Raw genomic sequence first — 18,999 nt, forward strand, 5'->3', positions numbered from 1 at the left:
TGAGCTCTTTATAGATTTTGGATACTAGCCCTTTGTCCAATATGTCATTTGCTAATATCTTTTCCCATTCCGTTGGTTGCCTTTTAGTTTTGTTGGTTGTTTCCTTTGCTGTAAATGCACAATTTTAAAGACACAATTATGCCTATGGTATGATTATAGATGTTTAAAATTTATGCGCCTGAAAAAAGGACAGAAAGAAACATGGAGAATGATTTGTTAGGAAAGAATTCTAGATTTTTCGCTTCTTTTTTAAATTGTTTTTTAATGTTTATTTATATTTTGAGAGAGAGAGAGAGGGACAGAGACAGAGACAGAATTTGAAGCAGGCTCCAGGCTCTGAGCTGTCAGTAGAGAGCCCGTCACCGGGCTTGAACTCACGAGCCATGAGTTCATGACCTGACCTTAAGTCAGATGCTTAACCAATTGAGCCACCCAGGTGCCCCTAGATTTTTTGCTTCTAAATTTATCTTTTTTTGTGTGATAAAATTAGGCAATAATATTTTATAATTTCTTAATGGTTTATAATCTAAGGATACAATCTATACTTAACAAGGTAAAGATTGGGAAGAACTTCCCAATTTGCTGCAAATACAAAATTTCTCTGAGAAAACAGTGTAATGCTCTTATTGTTACATTTGACCTTTTTAATATATTAAAGGTGGAATTAGGAATTGAAGTTCTTGGAAGCAGTAAAATAGTTGTGGACAGAATAGAAAAAGAAAGTCTCAAGAAGAATTAATGATAATGCAACACCTCCCCAAAACAGGTCAGTCTCAAATATTATAAATGAGCTAATATCTAATAGTGCTAATATTATTAAATAATATTAGTATTTAATAATATCTATTAATTAGAAAATGGCTACTGTAATCATAGAAAATGTTCACATTGTTATGTTATTTGAGTGATAGTACTTTCACAATGAATGTTAGTGGTATATTGGGTGCCACATTACATCAAAAGTTCTACCCTTATTGAGCAAATACTATCTACTATGATACTTTGCAGCTACATATTTGAGTCTCTGTTGATCTTTTTATATATGTGTATAAGTCCATGGATTGTTGATCCAATTCAAACACATAAAACCTTTTATTGAGAAGTATTTGATATATATCACAGTATAAGTTTAAGGTGTACTGCATGATGGTTTCATTCACATATATAGTAAAATAATCACCACAATAAATTCATCAATAACATCCATCTTCTCATAGATACAATAAAAGAAAAGAAAAAAGAAAGGGAAAACTTTTTCTCCTTATGATGAGAACTCTTAGGACTTACTTTTTTTTTTTAATATTTATTTATTATTGAGAGACAGAGAGAGAAAGACAGAGCATGAGCATGGGAGGGGCAGAGACAGGAGGAGACACAGAATCCCAAGTAGGCTCCAGGCTCTGAGCTGTCAGTACAGAGCCCAACGCAGGGCTCGAACTCACAAACCGCAAGATCATGACCTGAGCCAAAGTAGGACACTTAACCGACTGAGCCACCCAGGTGCTCCAGGATTTACTTCTTAACAACTTTCCTATATAACGTACAGCAGTGTTCACTGTAATCATATTGTACATTACATCTCTACTATCTTTTTTCTAATAGTGTAACCAAGGGGTAAGGATTCACGTCCCTTTAAAAATAAGATCCTCCACTGCTTTAAAAGTGATTTCCCTGGATTAGGTTCAAAAGTAGTTCAAGTTCAGTTTGAAGTAAGATAGAAACTGCTATCTGCTTATATTTTTGTACATTCTTTAACTGTAACATAATACATAAATAGTGAATTTTCTATATTTTTTATAACTAAAGTTCAGAACAAAATGATGGGCTTTGGTAACCTATTTTTTATTTTGTTTATAATGTAGACCATGGTGCACATGTAGGAAAATATTTTACACAATATCATATCATATATTATTTAATTGCTTCTTTTTATTGATTCAGTTTGATATCTATCACTTGGTCATTCACTTCCTTAAATAAGTGAATATTTAATGAGAGAATATAAATCCTTTGGGAATCTTTTCTAAACTTCCTTTTAAGCCTCTCCTGAATTGTATTTACTAGAAGAATGAAGGACAGTAATTGAGTCTTCTGAGAACTTTCAATGTACAGCTTTACTTAACCAGAGACTTTCTGTATTTAGGTCAAGTACTTATGTATATTTTGAATTTCTGGTTTACGCTTTTGACCCACGTCAATTATAAGCTAAGTTTCCATTCCATTGCAAATAATGGGGCTTTCAGTTTGGAACGAGTATTTTTCTAAAGATAGAGACCATTTTTTATTTTTATTTTTATTTATTTTTATTTTTTATTTTTTTTAATTTTTTTAAATATGAAATTTATTGTCAAATTGGTTTCCATACAACACCCAGTGCTCATCCCAAAAGGTGCCCTCCTCAATACCCATCACCCACCCTCCCTTCCCTCCCACCCCCCATCAACCCTCAATTTGTTCTCAGTTTTTAAGAGAGAGACCATTTTTTAAATGGATTTAGGATTGGCAGTTATATTTTCTCTTTGAACTTAGTATATGTCCCGCCACTCGTTTTTCTTTCTAACCTGGCTTCCCTTTATCATCAGATGCTTCTGAAAAGGAAAGGTACCTTTCTGAATCATAAACTTCTGAAAAGGAAAGGTACCTAATAATAAAACATAGACTTGATGTTTTAAACTTACCTTGTTTGATTACTTCAGGTTTAATTATAAGTTATTTCATCTGCCTAAACACAGCTAACTGTTATTAAAAATGGAAAGTAACGAGTGCCTTATCCAGGAAAATATCTAGATTAATCAGTTTAGTCCCATTAATTTTGAGTAGCCTTCTATATGCAAAGCTTCCTACCTCTCCTCAATTTGTTCTTAATAAAATTATATTTTCCACATGAGAAACAAATGTTGCTAGGTATTGTTTTAAATATCATATTTTCTAAATGTTAGAAATAGATCACATGGGCATTTATTGCTTTGGCATAGTTTTACAGTTTTCCTATTAAATTATATCATTAGCTAGATGAGAGGAGAGATCACTTTTCTCTTGGTGACTGCAGACGTCACAGTATATATAATATTGCAGAGACATTTACTAGGCATTCAATAAATATTTGTTGAGAGGCACCTGGGTGGTTCAGTCGGTTGAGTATCATTCTCTTGATTTCGGCTCAGGTGGTGATCCCAGGGTTGTGGGATAAAGCCCCGCATCAGGGTCCACTCTGAGTAGAGCCTGCTTAAGATTCTCTCTCTCTGTCCTTCTTCTCCTCTCTCCTGCTCCTTCTAAATACATACATGCATACATATTTGTTGAATTAAGTTGAGGTGAATTATTCATCTCCTTAAATTTGTCAGAGGAAGATTGATTTAAAAGCCATCTTTTACAGCAGTTGAGCCCTACTATTCATTGTCACCATAGATAAAATAGTTATTGGAATATGAGGTAGTATATAATAGAAAATAAGGCAGCAATATAACTAAAAGGACCTCATGCACTGTTGTGTTATGGGCATCATCTCTTTTTATCTGTGTGCAGATATTAATATAAGTTAGCGTTGACTATTCACAGAAAGAAAAGTGAACACATGGGAGATAATTCATTGGCAACTACTGAATCTTAAAGTCAAAATCCTTCTATATTGCTTAGTGGAGATTTTAAATTAAATAACATTGGATACTTAAGAATTTTACCTGTTAATAATTCATATGGCAATTAATTACTAAGACATATATTTAGATCAGGTGTGTGGATTTTGCTTCAGCCATTTATTGTACTATCTGCTAAGATATCTTACACTTTGTTATAGTTCATCGAACTATAGTTTGTCAAAGTTCAATAAACCATCATTGACCAGATAGTTGATGATATTAAAGCATTATTTTTTTAGGTGTGATAATTGTATTGTGGTTGTATTTAAAAAGAAAAAATGAGTTTTCTGCCTTAACTTACTGAAGTATATACTGATGAAATGGTATATCTGGGATCCTTCAACATAATCACGGTGAGGATAAAGAGGTGGGTGAAAGTACAGATGAAAAGATTAGCTTTGAATTGACAAATGTTAAAGCTGAGTGGGAGGAATACTAGGCTGAGTCTCATTCTTCATTTGACTGTATCCAAAGGAAGGAAGTCAGACAACCCATGAATTACAGAACCTCTATTTAATATTATTGAGAAAAACAGACCTGATGGGCGTGAATTAATCATCTTTGACTCCTCTAAAATTTACTGGTTAGTTTTTTAGGAAAGCATTTAACATTTTTTCTCAAGTTCATATTATGAAAACCCATATAATAAGAAAAGTATATTTTGACATGAAACCCAGTTTAAAAAACCACTTGGAAACCAATTTGAAAACCTAGAGGAAAAAGTACTTTATTTTCTATTGTGATACACAAGTTTACCTTTCATACATATTTTACGTGTGTCTACTTTAAACCAAACTTTATTAGAAACCCAGTCGTCTGTTCTTTAAAATAAACTTAGTTTTCATCTTTTAAAAGCTGATGTTTTGGGTTACCTGGGTGGCTCAGTCGGTTAAGTGTCCTACTTCAGCTGAGGTCATGATCTCATGGTTTGTTATTTCCAGCCACGCGTTGGGGTCTGTGCTGACAGCTCAGAGCCTGGAACCTGCTTTGGATTCTGTGTCTCCTCTCTGCTCCACCCCTTCTCACACACACACACACTCTCTCTCTCTCTGTCTCTTCCTCCTTCAAAAATAAACATTAAAATTTTTTTAAGCTGATGTTTCTTTTAGAGCTGAAATTACAGAATCTCAAATTAGTACACTTCTCTATTCCATTTTTAAAATTAGAGGACTTTGAAGAATTAAGAATGGCTATCTATCATATTTGGTGCCCATTAGATCACTATAGTAATTTAGACCCATAACACCCATGTGCAAGAACAAATTTAATCCAGATTGAACACAAATTTCATTTCTTACAAGTATGCCCAGTACTTTAAGTTTGTTCATTTATATTACTTTGTCCTACTTTACACAACATTTATGTACTAATTTATTTAATTGAACTCATTTATTAATGGTGCTGACACATGAGTTTCTAATGCTGGCCTGATACTGCATGATCAACCTTTTCTCCTACTGGAATTTTTAAATTTTTAAAGATTTTTTTTACTGATGCTCTCTTTGTGTCTCTTATGCTTTTAGCAGCCATATATTTTTCCTTTTCTCTTAAGCACTTCACCACCCAACTCTACACTACTGTAGTATAACACCTTTGTTCCTTTGTATGATTGTGATACACCAAGGATTTGTGCGATTGTTGTAGCTCTTCTTTTCTTCTCCGCCGCTCACAGACCGCATGGTGTCACCAAGATCAACTTGCTTGCCATTCCCAGATAATCGCGTTTTCCTATGAATGGGTAAACTTTTTGCTTTTCCTCTCAGTTTTATCTTGAGTAAATGTAAATTCTACTTACCTATCCGATTTCAGCTTTTTTAAAAAGCTTCCTGAGTCATCATTTCTTATTCTGCTCACTAATCTTTTTTCTTAGCATTTGGAATCCTCAGACAAGCTGTTTATGGGTAGCCGTTCATGTGAGGTGAACCGTAATGAGGACAATGTCCTCACTGTAACAGGGGAAGAAGACCAAGGTGAAACTCCACCTCCCATTGGAAATCATGGAGTCACCTTCTACAAAACAGTGAGTCTATATTTTATTCAGTTACATGCTCTTTCTCCTTTATTACTTTGTACTATAACAATATATGAGTACACACATAATTACGAACTTGCCCTTATGACTTTTTACCACCTAATTTTTGCAGAATATTAACAACAGTAATAATAAACAATGTTACCGAGCAGTTATTCTGAGTTGGACACTTTTCTGAGGGCTCTGTACATATTATATGATGTCATGTGATTTAATTCTAAAGTACCAATTACTGAATGTATTACTAAATATGTCACTGTTACCATTTTGCACAACTGGTAAGTTGTAGAGTGAGAATTCAGACATAAGTATCTGACCTCAAGGCCTGAGCAGTTTTAACCACTGTGATATATGGTCTTTTTAAAAAAATACAATTAAGACAATGTGTTTGTTCGTGATGCTGAAGCAACCATTTGAAAAATGTTCAATTAATCCAAACCAGATTGTTCTTTATTGAGGTGAAAAAATAATTACATTATTTTCCATTTAAATAATTTTGTACTGCTGACACAATGTGAAAATTAGTTGTCATAAACACCTATTTAGGTGATACTCTTTCTTTCTCTTTTTTAGCATCATTGCCCTCTTCTCTTTCCTCTTTTTCTTTAAATTTCAAGTGCATTCTTTTGCCTGGTTTAAACATTAATTTCTTCAGAAAGTACACACACACACACACACACACACACACACACACACAGAGAAATGTTAATTGGAAAGGAAATTGGATTGGTTACATGAACACAGATTATTTTTAAAAATTAGATTGTTTGCAGCTTTTTTTAAATTTAGGAATAATAATGAATTTTAGAAAGCAAAAACTGAATTTATGAAGAGTCTTACTAATCTCCATCCTGTGAGCTGATTCAAAGTCATGTAGTGAAAGCTTTTGTAGGTGACCTAGCATCTGAGGTACAGGTGTCTGATGCCCTTGTCACATGCTGTCGTCTCACCTCTGACCCTAGCTACAGCAGTACTGAACAGCCCTAGGCACACTGACAGTGTTCTGCCAGAAGCATGAGCTGTGCATTCCTCCATTCTTCTTCCCTGAGGCTTTCTCTGAAGCCAGCGGACCTCACTCAGCCCTTATGCCAGGAAAGCCTGAAAGGGTGAGGGAGTCACTGCAACAGCCCTCAACTAATGGGAAACAGGGTATTGTGAATAAAGGCACCAGCCTGACATCCTTCAGATAAGCAATTTTAAGGCACTTTCTACAGAGCTCCTCAGAGAATGCCCAGGAGAATTGATCCTCAGTTGCCCAGATCATTAATGAACTCAACAGCATTATTGGTTTTTCTTTCCCTCTCTCATTCCCCACGCCTCCTTCACTCTGTTTCCTAGGATTCACCTCCCAAAGAAATTACCTACAGCCAAGTTCATATTTTAGACTGTTTAGGGACAACATAAACTAAGACAGGAATTTGGAACTGAATGTTCAGATAATTTACATAATCCAACATTCTTTTGAACTCTGCATTTTAATTTCAAAATTTTGATGATTCTCTTTGATAATCTTTTTAGCCCTATATACATGTTACATAGTGACATGATTTATCTGTCTCAGGGAGATGATATATGTAGGTATACCTGAAGTGTACACTTTCATGCTTCAAATCTGTATTTAAAAGTAAAAGCTTTTGAAATCATTGGGAAAACATGTTACTATATGTTTACCTCCTCCAACTATGCACACAGTTCACTTGTTAAAATCCAATGATAAGGGAAGGGATGTGTTTCTTCAACTTGACATTTTATTCTGCAGGATGTTATTTTTTCCAGGAATTCTGTTTTATGGGACTATATTAAGAAAGTATTGACTTGATATCTGTCAGTGTAGGTTTCCTTTACTACTTTCTTTTTTTCTTTTTCTTCTTCTTCTTCTTCTTCTTTTTTTTTTTTTTTTTTTTTTTTTTTTTGGTCTTTTTCAGGTCAAAAACCAGTGTGTTCAGGAAAATCTCCAAGTGGTTACCAGTGGATTAGCAGTATCACAGCCCATTTTCTCTCATTCAGTGGATAAAGTATTACAAGTGCAGTTGCTCAAGCCTTTTCTTTTCTCCAAGGTGCTAATCTAGTTAAGTACTTAGTGGTAAGGAACCTGCTTTTAAAATTCAGAAAAGGAATAAACAGGTTTATTTATTTTTCTTTATTCTAAGCCTCCCCCAAATCTATGAATGTCTGGTATTAAATGACCTTTAGTGGTGAGAATCAACTATCTGGTGATATGAGTTTATTTGGAAATTCATTAACACCAGGGTGGTAGGGAGAAAAAGGAAAACCTGTGGATTTAAATTACCTCTGAGATGTATTGAAAAGCTTTATGCAAATACCCACAGCTCCTTTCTAGAGCCAGCTCTCCTAGATGCCTGTGTGCGTGCACGCCAGCCGTGTTGTCTGCTTCCTAAAATGCTTTTGTTAACACCATAATTTTAAATTAAGTTTTTCAGAAAGCTGTTCCTGCTGTACATTTTGGCATCTAAGATTAGGTCAGTGGCCATAAATCTCATTTATGTACTTAATGCAAAGGAGATACTGCTGTCTTGGGAATCATGTGAGCCAGATCCCTTACTTTGCCCCTCTTACAAGATATTGACATATAAAACAAAATGCTCCCATTTTGTTTTGCATCTTTCTTCATTTAAAACTTTAAATAAAGAATGTTTATGCAGGGTTCTTTTTCATTCATAAAAATGGAAATCACCCTCAGCGTCTGCATGAGTAGGCTTGTATTCTTGTTCACGAATTCACATGATAGATTGGCCCATAAAACCTTTACATTTGGCTTGTGCAGCTGAGTTCATGGCTGAATACAGAATGATAAAGAAGCTTTAGCATTTTGCGGAAAGAAAAGAAATCAGGCCTTCTAGATGGCCCTTAAGCTAGCTTTTAACTGCCTGGAAATCGGCTAGAAACATATAATCAAACTTGCCATTAGAAGTACTGCGTTTAGTGCAAATCTGTGGAGCATAATCTGTAAATTAATGCAAAGGGATTTTTTGACATTTATTTGGTTTTCATTATATTTCATGGAAGTCTGCCAATCCAAACATATTTTTGTTATTTTTTGTTTCTTTTTTCTTTTTTACCTTTCTATCCATCAGAAGTTAAAATAGAAATGATGGATTGTGTCACTGGCCAGTCCAGCAGCCTATTTCTTTCAACACATTACTGTTGTATTTACTGTTTTAGCTATATTGTTTTCAATTTCTGGCAAAATAGTCGGTTTTTGATCCTGGGTAGAAAATGTCAGTGCTCACATTTCCTGTGGGGTTTTGGCCTTTTTGTGAAAAGGTAGGAGAGAGCTAAATGAATTATGATGCTGTCATCTGAAGAAACCACAGTGTATTTCTTTGCCAAATTTTAGCAAGAACAGAGCTGATCATCTGCTAGTGTAAACCTTTCCTTGAACCCTACCCGTGGTTCACTCAGGCTTCTGCCTGTTCTCTTTCATGCTGTGAGAACGTAGCCCACAGAAGTCCTTTTAACCTTCCCTTCCCAAGGTTAATTGATTTAATAACCCCCAAAGAAGATAAATTTTGCCGGAGGAATTCAGAAGTCTACATTTAAGAATTTAGAATTTCACAAGTGAGCTGAAGTAATATTAAAATTAAGACTGAGTTGCTTCTTAATGTTTATTACTGTCTTGAAAGCTGACACTCCTCCCATCCTTCACAACTCTATCTCCCTATATTTTATCGAATAACAAATATTGCCAGATAGCATTTGTGTGTTATAATCTTAGAAGTCAATACATCCTGGATGTGAATAATTGCTAGCACACACTGTAGGCATCTGATACTGTGCTTCGCCATGCTTAAGTCCTCCCCAGTGACCATTAATTTATACTTTTCTAATATATTTCACTGACCCCCAAGGAAGTGTCTTTGCTTGCACTCAACGGCATTACGTTCCCACCTATTTGGAATAAATCTCAATATGAAGGATTGTGACCTATGAGGATTCTTCAGCTTAATTTTTTAGCAATCATTTTGGAGCACTAGTTTCAAATAACTTTTCAGGACTTAACTTTGATTTATCTTCCTTGATAAATTATTTTAAGTCTTTGTTTCCTCTTATCACCTATTTCTTTCATCACCTTTTCTTCTTTTGACCAGCTGTATCCTAGGACTCCTTCTTTTCATAACTTTCATCGAGCAAACACTTTCTTAGTATCTATCCTGTGCCAGGAACTGTGCTAAATGCTGGGCGTACCACAGAGAAGAAAATGGACTTGTCGTCTGCACTCACAGGATTTAGAGTCTAGTGAAAATAATACCCATAACAAAATAGGTGTGAGAGATGGAGAGACAGAGAGAGAGCAATGCACCTGACCTAGATCTCGGGGGGATTCAGGTGTCTTGGGAGTTATCAGGTGAAGATAGGAGAAAGAAGGAGAAAAATGCTGCCTTGTCACAGACAACAAATAGCCTTATGAGATCTAGAAACAAGAGAGAGTATGATGCCACAGAGGGCCAGAAGGCAGACAAGGGAGGCAGAAAATTTTGAACATAAGTCAACCTACAAGCATGTGTTGAGCGTGTATTATGTGCGGTACTATGTCATGCCATTGAGATGTAAAGACAACTAAGGAATAGGTCCTACCTTCAGAGAGCTTACAATCTACTGGCAAGAGTATGTATTCAATTTGTATTTAAGGATTAAGATGAAGGTTTTTTTTGCAGAAGAAAAAAAAAAAGCTTTGGAGATTGTTCAGACTTGTACTTTTATCCCATGAAGACTCTTCCAGCCACCTCACCCTGCCTTAGCTGCATAAAAGGCAGTTGCTTGAAAACTGTCCTGGGTATGTTTTTTCCCAGATATGACAGCCTCCACCTTTTCACAATCAGGAACTAAGAAACTCAATATCATTTTTCCACAACATATCCCTAACTTTATCCCAGTGAGTGGAAGTTTCGATGGTTCCTGTTATGCGAAGATAAATGAACTAACCAGAGCAGCCTCCTAAGTTTAGGAGGGTTTAATAAACAAGGTACAGTCATAGTACCATGCCCTTATAACTTAGAGGTTCCATAAAAGATGTTTTGTCAGGAGTCAGGCAGATAACAAAGAATGAAATGGGTCAGATAGAAGATAACAAGTTTCGATGTTTACTGGGGCAAAGTAGAGTTAAACCAAAGAGTTCAATCTAAGGTTATTCAAAATACCCTATTCATTGAACAAAATGTGGACATAAGATACCTTAATCAACTCACCTGTCCCATTCTATAGGTGAGGAAACTGAGGACTGAAGAAGTTTAGAGACCAAAGGCTGACAGCAAGTTACCAGCAGGGATGGGCCTGGAGCGCATATCACCTGACTTCCAGTTCAGAGACTCTCAACATTGCTTATAGGACCTTCCCTGGAGATTTTAGTCAGGACTTTTTGGTAGTAAGATTATAATGATTTTGGAAAGTCAATTTTAGAAAGCCTTTACAAAGCACCTAGATTATAACCACTCAGCAAGAACTAACGTGTTTAATACTTCAAAAACTTGCAACATCTTAAAGTGCAGCACAAAGCAAATGGGGAACCAGTCAGTAGAAGTTCAAAAGGCAAAATGTGAATGATTAACACAGCTTCCTTTTACAGAAGTTTCAGACATTGTATAGGGCCTTTGCACTTGCAATTTAGCCTGCCTGGAACATTCTTGCCTTACTTTGTGCCCCTAGGGGCATGTCACCTTCTCAGGGAGGCCTGCCTTGGCTGCCCTATCTAGGAATGCCACATACTCACTCTAATATCTTGTCTGTGCTTCCTTGTTTTAAACGTCTCAATAACACTTGTCCTTATCTAACATAGGGTATATTTTGCTTCTTCCACTCTGCTTATACTCTGTTCCTCAGCTAGAGATGTAGGCTACTGGGTGGCCTCACGAGAGCAGGCATACTTGCATCCAAAAGATAAGCCCACATGAAGGCCTGGGCGCATGGCCAGAGCCCATATAATCAGAGCTTATACACAGAATCAGGAAAAAATATATATATTGTCACTAGGACTAGGGACATATACTGCAGCTAGCAGTGATCAGGAATCTAGATGCTTATCCATAAACATCAAGTGATAACCAAGAATCACCAAAAATTTGAGGAAAACCAACACAGGCACAAAAGACAGGCATCGTATTCAACACACAGGAATAATTTACCTGTTTGAGAAGATGAGTTGAGAAGCAGAAGAAAACTAATTATTACCATTAGCATCAGATAAATTACAGAAGGTACAGCTGACTTAACAAAAAGGGCTGCTGTTGTAACAGTGAGTCAATTGTAAACAAAATGAAACCTTGGTATTGGGATGCATGGCAGGAAGAACTGATCTAAACATCAGCTTAAGGAGCTGGAAGGTTAAGCTGAGGAATTTTTACACAACCCAGTGCAAAAATTGCAGAGATGGAAAAGTACAGGAACTTGTGTGTGGCGATCTTTATTCTCTTCTTGGGGTTTACAGGTTCCTCAGCTTCAATGTGATTTGTGTGTATATGCTCAGTGCTTGGAAAACAGGGCATAGGCAATGTTTGAAATCATAGAGAGAGCTGCTAAAAAGCATCAGGAATAACAGAAATAGCAAAGCCAGAAGGCACGAGAGGAAAGAGTGGTTTTGTATTTAACTAACTTATGCCCTTATTTTTTATGCTATTTTTCGTCTATTTTTATTGGGTTTATCATTCCCTTGACTTCTAAAGTTAGCAATTTCTATCTTTAGGTCTTTTGGAAGATGACTTATAACTTTATACAGTACATGCATATCTCTACTGATTTAGCATCTTCAGACACTCTCTAATGATTCCTCACTAAAAACAGGAATTGGCTAAATTTTTTTAAATTTTTAAAATGTTTATTTATGTGTGTGTGTGTGAGAGAGAGAGAGAGAGTGCAAGGAGGGGAGGGGCAGAGAGAGAGAGGGAGACGGAGGATCTGAAGCAGACTCTGCACTGACAGCAGAGAGCCCAGCGTGGGGCCCAAACTCATGAACCATGAGATCATGACCTAAGCTGAAGTCAGATGCTTCACTGACTGAGCCATCCAGGCACTCTGCTAGATTTTATTTAATACTTACTATGTGCCAGGCACTGTATTAACTCATCTATCCTCACAACAACCCTATGAGTTAGGTACTGTTGTCATCCCCATTTTACAGATGACGAAACTGAGGTATCTAAAAATTAATTAGGCTAAATTCACACAAGTAGTCAGTTGGTGAGATAAACAGAAGTACTCTGGCTCTCATGCTTCTGCCTTTAACTTCTATGCTATATGACCTCTCCATAGGTCAGTGATGTACCTACATTATAAGGCTGTCATTGAAGGATTGTGTTAAAAAATATAGGTACTTTTCTCAAGCTACTTAGCTATGAAATTTTAAGTGAAAAGTTAAGTGTAGAAATTTGTCAGATGTTGTCAAATAAATTATTTCCAATGGAATCCTAATGACAGCATTTTCTAGGTGCTGAAGCAAAGCAAATACTTACTGGATGGGTTCTGGTTGCTGCATTTAGTTTTAATTAGTGGCTGAAAATAATTTCTCAGTGTTGTTAGAGCAATTTAATAATGGGATAACTCTAGAGCAGTAATCCTCCTTACAAATAAATTCACCTTGAGCAAGCCATATATAAAAGTGAAATGATACCACTTAGGGTAAACAATAGACTTTTGTTAACGTGTCTAAATGTGGCAGTAACTAAAGAGGTCAGCTGGCAAGGACACTGTTTTGGAAAGCTACTGACTTTAGTAACAAAGTGATGCTGACAGTCACCTCTGCTGTTCTGATCTGGAAGTTTGATGGCAACCTGTGTTCTCTCTGTAAACAAAAATATCCCAAGAAAAAAAAAGAAACAAAATGTTTTCCCCTTCATTTCCCAAATGGCACCTTTTCTTGGCTGTCGTCCCACAAATATGTTCATTGAAACAAAACCAAAAAACTGTTTTAAGCGAGACGTAAAACCAAAATTCTCTATAAGAAAGATGATTCAAAGGCATTCATAGGAAAATGACACGTCTAAGGCATATTATATCTTAATAACATCATAGAATGGATGTTATTCTATAATAGATTCTAAGAATAGATGTTATTCTTTATTTCTTAAATAGAATGTTCTTTTAAATGCCATATTCAGAATTGGACCTTAACTTTTTAAGAATCCAGCTTAATTACTTAATGTCTGCATTGTATAACATTTGACAAGGCGGAATTTAGCATCTTTTTCAAACTCATCCATGAGCATTGTCTTCATTATTTTTCCTTTATTCTTTCACTGTGTTTGAATAATATATGTGAGTGAAAAAACTCAAAAATTCAATGAAAATCCAGGTGTTTCCAAAAATATTGATAAATTCATTCAGAAAGCTACTTGGATTCCTGAAATCAAGTATATGTTAATCTGACTTTCAGAGACATATCATATAGTTCAAAACAGAAGAACAAGTTTATAATCTAATAATTTCCCACCTGTCAAGGATGTGGCCCAGAATATATAACAAACTGGAAAATATGGAAGAGAAGTTGAGAGATATGGAAGAAAAATGTGGGCCCCACTTTAAAATAAACAGAACACACATCGGTGGTAGAGGAGAGATATTTTATAAAATAGAAGAAAATTGTCCTTAGTTTGAGAAGACATGATCATTCGGACTAAAACTTCCACCCAAAACTACTCTTGGATGCTCTCAGGGTTATTATCTACCACTTCAAAGAAAAAGACAAATGCAGTAACACAGGATGGTGAGAGAAAATGTTTAAAAATACAGGTGACATGACCAAAACTTATTAGAAGATGGTGGCTGTGCAAATGGAGAAGCTGGAAGAAATGTGTCTGTCCAGTCACCTGTGCATGAATGAAATGATATTGGGAGAATCACTTTAGTGAAATCCATACAACTGCTTTGTATCATTTTGTTGATGTATTAACACAAAGAGCAAGAATCAAATACACAGATGAGTGAATTTTCACAAAGTGCTCACACCTGCATAATTGCTATGCAGGCCAAGGAATAAAACTTCATCAGGACTGCAGAAGTCCTCCCCTCAGCTTTGTGACTTTCCCAGTCACCATTCCTTCCCCTTCCCTGAAGGTGAGCACCATTCTCACAATTAATACCACAGGTAATTAGGAGTGCTTGTTTTTGAACACTACACAAATGAAAACGTTCATTCTCAGGTATTCTGTTGTGCCTGGCTTCTTTCTTTCTTTTTTTAATTTTTTTTAACGTTTATTTATTTTTGACAGAGAGAGAGAGAGAGAGACAGAGCATGAGTGGGGGAGGGGCAGAGAGAGAGGGAGACACAGAATCCAAAGTGCCTGGCTTCTTTCATTTCATTTCTCACAACATTATGGTGATGAGAGTCTTCCATGTTGTTGTAAAGACAGCTTGGGTTCATCTTTTCTTTTAAATCTTTTTCTGAAGAGTATTCCTTTGTGTGGATATACTACACTTTATCCATTCTAGGATGGACTTTTGGGCATTAAATGGCTATTACAAATAATTGTGCTATGAATACTCTTCTATGGAACTTTTGTTTACATGTGTATGCATTCTCATTGAGTAGAATTGCTGGGTTTTCTAAAGTGTGTGAAACAATTTGAATTCCTACCAGCAGTTTAGTAGAGTTCCATTTGCCCCATAGCCTCATCAACACTTACAATGTCAGTCTTTTTAATACTTGCCGTCTTAGTGAGTTCATGGTGGTATCTCATTGTATTAATTAGTAGTCCTGTGATTGCTTGCTTTTTAGCCATCTGGAAATCCTAAAGTGTTTGTGTAAGTCTCTTGTACATTCTTTTACAAGATTATCTGTCATACTTTTTAACTGATCACTAAGAGCCTTCTTACTATTTTAAATGTAAGCCCTTTGTCAGAGATGCGTGTTGCAATATCATCTTCTATACTGTGGCTTCCCTTTTCATTCTCAGTGATGTCTTTTGGTGAACAATTTATTCTTTTTTTCTTTTTCTTTTTCTTTTTTTTTTTTTTTTGTCTTTTAAGGTTAATGCTTTTTGTGTCTCATTTAAAAAAAATATTTCCCTATCTCAAAGTCACGAAGACCCTGTTATCTTCCAAAAGTTGTATCTTTCATATTCCAAATATGGACTCTGAACATTTGGTTAAATTACTGTTTTAAAACATTGAACCAGGGGCGCCTGGTTGGCTCAGTCGGTTAAGCATCCAACTTCGGCTCAGGTCATATTCTCACGCTCCATGAGTTCGAGCCCCACGTCAGGCTCTGTGCTGACAGCTCAGAGCCTGGAGCCTGTTTCAGGTTCTGTGTTTCCCTCTCTCTTTGGCCCTCCCCTGTTCAGGCTGTGTCTCTCTCTGTCTCAAAAATAAATAAACGTTAAAAAAAATTTTTTAAACGTTGAACCAATTTATATGCCTATAAAATATGTGCATGAATTCCAACTTTTCTCACACACTTGCCAAAATTTGCACAATTAATATCTTTTACTTTTACTAATATGGTAAGGTATAGCTTTCTATAGTTATTCAAATTTTCAAGATATTTAGGACACACAAAAATGATAAAGAATATATTTTTAAAGTATCCATAGTACTTTTTTTTTCAATATAGTCTAGTTGAAAGAGAATTTTCTGAATTCAAGAGACCGAGTACTTTAAACGTTGTGGTTACATTGTTTCTTGCTTATAAAGTTAGCAGAGTAACAGATTCTGACAAAGTTGCTGGCAAGGTAAATTTTCACAAGTAGCTGTCTCAAATCATTTTTTCATAACATGTGCATGACTAAACAAACTTTTTCTTGCAAATCAATTTCTATGACAAAAATTATATTTTCAGCTAGAAATTCCTAGTTGAAAATTCTCGGCATTAACGTGTCATAAATCCAGATAGCCCAATGGGATAATGAAAAGGATAATCTCCAAAGAATTAAAAAGCAGTGAAGTGCATCTTGATGCTCCCAGAGTAGCATTCCTTAGCACCCTGACCCACTACAGACTTGTCGGGAGGAAAAGGGAGATTGCCACAGTAGCAGATAGCCTTCATCTTCTGGGAGCTATGAATAATAGTGGACCTTTCAGCCCATCTCTTATCTACTACTGTTTGTGGGGATAGCTGCATATAATCAGGACACCTAGTATTCTCAGCATCGTAGTGCAAGGACTTCAGTATCCCTAGACCATCAAGAGTGGAAGCAGCTCCATCCCAAGTGTTCTCAGTAGGCAAGCAAACCAGCCAGGTGTTGCCAGCAAGTGAGTCAGGTATCTTTTATCACCTGTTTGTCATCCTCAGGGAATAGCTGTGGGTTGAAAGTTCCAAATCCTAAAAGTAGATGTATTTTGTATAACATGAGTTTCAATTCAAGATCTCCAGCTGTCAGACCTATTGAAAACATAGATGTGAGTGAGGGAAGTTTCTAATTCTCTGTTACTTCTAGACTAGGAGCAGTTGGAGAAGGATTCTGACATGGGAGCTTCAGATTCTCTGCTTTATAATGGTATCCTCTGTCTCCTAGGTGTAAATGCTGTTGAGTGCCACATTTAGCAAACGATCACCAACCAGAAAGGAATGGCAAGAGTTCATCTGGGCCCAATCTCTATTCTTGAGCAGAATTATACTGGAACTTGGAAAAATAGCAGTGCTTTCTTTGAAAAATATAAAGAATGAAACTCAAAAATCTTTCCAATAGTCAAATATTTCGGAATTCTTATAGCCAGAAGTTCTAATAAATGGGATTTTTTTTTTAAATTTAAGACTAAATATTTAATCCTTGCTTAGAGATCTCACTTTTAACCTTTTATCTTTGGCTTACTTTTAAGTATTAACTTGCATATCAAGCTATAACACATTAGAATAATTTTAATTCATTTTCTTAGTACTTTAAGAAAGACTATCACCGATGAATGTTGAATAAGAGAAGTTAGTGCCCTGCCCCGGCCCAAATAAATGGATCTGGCAAGAAAAGAATATCGCTGTTTGCTGGCACAAGGAATAAATTGGTATTTTGACATAATTTTTTAGTGTGTAAGAATGACATAATATTAATTTAGAAAACAGCTTAAGATCCTCAAATGGAACTGTTTGTAAGTTATTATTTTGTTTTGTAGCTATTTTCTTTTATTCAGAATATATCATATATATTAAATCCTATTCCTTTTGTCACTTTACTGATAATTAGCTGCTCAGTTATCTTCTCAGCATTGTTTGTCTGTGATTCTCAGTTCTAACTGAATTACCTTAAAGGAGAGAGAATTTCTCCCAAGTTCCTTAACAACTGAGTTCTATAAAGTCAGTGGTCATCCCAGGATTAACTTCATCCCAAGAATTTTATTGCCCTTTTCTGTTTTATTTGTAATGTTCAGTCTCCTCGGATGTGGTTCTGGTTTCTAGCTTCTTTATCACATTAAATCCTTTTGGTGTTTGTTTCCATGAAGATTTATCTCATTATTTTCTAGAGCTTTGGAGAAAGTAAGTGATAGCAATATATGTAAATAATCAAGAATCTTGAAGAAAATTGTATTTATCTTAATTTTCTAGTATTTACAATCTAAGGCAAATCAAATAGAAAGTGTTCTAATGTCAGATTTAGCATAAAGGGCATTACAAGAAATTTCAGAGGTCAAGGGGCGCCTGGGTGGCGCAGTCGGTTAAGCGTCCGACTTCAGCCAGGTCACGATCTCGCGGTCCGTGAGTTCGAACCCCGCGTCAGGCTCTGGGCTGATGGCTCAGAGCCTGGAGCCTGGTTCCGATTCTGTGTCTCCCTCTCTCTCTGCCCCTCCCCTGTTTATGCTCTGTCTCTCTCTGTCCCAAAACTAAATAAACGTTGAAAAAAAAATTAAAAAAAAAGAAATTTCAGAGGTCAAAAATAAGATCAATTTGTTTTAATTGAAATTTGGGGAGGAGGGAAGATGGCGGCGTAGGAGGACGCTGGGCTCACCGCGCGTCCTGCTGATCACTTAGATTCCACCTACACCTGCCTAAATAATCCCAGAGGATTAGCAGAACGGAGTCTCCGGAGCCAAGCCAGACAAGAGGCCCACGGAAGAGGGTAGGAAGGGCGGCGAGTCGGTGCGCGCTCCACGACTGGCGGGAGGGAGCCGGGGCGGAGGGGCGGCTCGCCGGCCAAGCAGAGCCCCCGAGTCTGGCTGGCAAAAGCTGAGGGGCCTGACGGACTGTGTTCTGACAGCAAGCGCGACTTCGCGTCTGGGAGGTCATAAGTTAACAGCTCTGCTCGGAAAGCGGGAAGGCTGGAGGACAAAGGGAGGGAGAGCTGCTGAGCCCCCGGAGGACAGAGCTCAGTTTGGTGGGGAACAAAGGCGCTCGCCAGCGCCATCTCCCCTGCCCATCCCCCAGCCAAAATCCCAAAGAGAACCGGTTCCTGCCAG

General features: G+C 36.6%; 1 protein-coding gene across 11 annotated transcripts in view; it reads left to right on the top strand.

The window, feature by feature from the left end:
• DPH6 (diphthamine biosynthesis 6) overlaps positions 1-18,999 on the top strand; it is a 433,974-nt gene that overhangs the window by 188,387 nt on the left and 226,588 nt on the right. For all 11 annotated transcript variants that reach the window (XR_008299245.1, XR_008299248.1, XR_008299243.1 and 8 more), the window contains exon 9: positions 5,509-5,658. The gene's annotated coding sequence lies outside the window, so the exon portion shown is untranslated. The remainder of the gene's footprint in view (positions 1-5,508; positions 5,659-18,999) is intronic.

This window comes from Acinonyx jubatus, chromosome B3, assembly GCF_027475565.1.
Source record: "Acinonyx jubatus isolate Ajub_Pintada_27869175 chromosome B3, VMU_Ajub_asm_v1.0, whole genome shotgun sequence".
In the NCBI taxonomy this organism is placed as follows: Eukaryota; Metazoa; Chordata; class Mammalia; order Carnivora; family Felidae; genus Acinonyx; species Acinonyx jubatus.